Below are 878 nucleotides of genomic sequence, written 5' to 3' on the forward strand. Positions count from 1 at the left end.
GCACACTACTTTGTGTGTGCCCTCCAAGAGTGGAATCTCTGTTTCCCCCAGTTCTGTCAAAGTCCTGCAATCAAATCCCAGTAGCCTTCAAAGTCTGATTCTCTAGAAATTCCTCCTCCTGTTGCTGGACCCCCAGGTTGGGAAGCCTGACGTGGGGCTCAGAACCTTCACTCCAGTGGGTGGACTTATGTGGTATTAGTGTTCTTCAGTCTGTGAGTCACCCACCCAGCAGTTATGGGATTTGATTTTACTGTGATTGTGCCCCTCCTACCGACTCATTTTGGCTTCTCCTTTGTCTTTGGATGTGGGGTATCTTTTTTGGTGAGGTTCAGTGTCTTCCTGTCGATGATTGTCCAGCAGCTAGTTGTGATTCTGGTGTTCTTGCAAAAGGGAGTGAGAGCACATCCTTCTACTCCACCATCTTGGTTCCAATCTAAAGATTTGAGTACAATGCAATTGGCAGGAAACTTGGATATTTCTGTGACATATATAACATTTTAGAATAACTGGAATTATGATTGGTAACATATCAGGACATATCAGATGTTAAGGATTCCATATAAGTTTTGGAATATCTATATTAATAACATTTATCCATACACTATAAACTAAGGTTCATGTGCAATCACTTGACGATGTTTTTGAAGTAATTTAACATACCAAATAAACTTAGTTTGACATTCCTCTCTGAGATGTCTCAGAGATGTTCTTTCCAAGTAACCCAGGGTCAGCTGGAGGCTAAAAAACTTTTGTCAGATTCTGATATTTGGGCAGTTTGTTAAAAATATCAAAAAGGTTTTAAAACAAAACAGGATCATAGGTCACTGTGAAACAATACTGATTCACAAAACAATTAAAAGAAAGCAAATATGGATCAC

Source organism: Physeter macrocephalus, chromosome 14, assembly GCF_002837175.3.
Source record: "Physeter macrocephalus isolate SW-GA chromosome 14, ASM283717v5, whole genome shotgun sequence".
NCBI classification, from domain to species: domain Eukaryota; kingdom Metazoa; phylum Chordata; class Mammalia; order Artiodactyla; family Physeteridae; genus Physeter; species Physeter macrocephalus.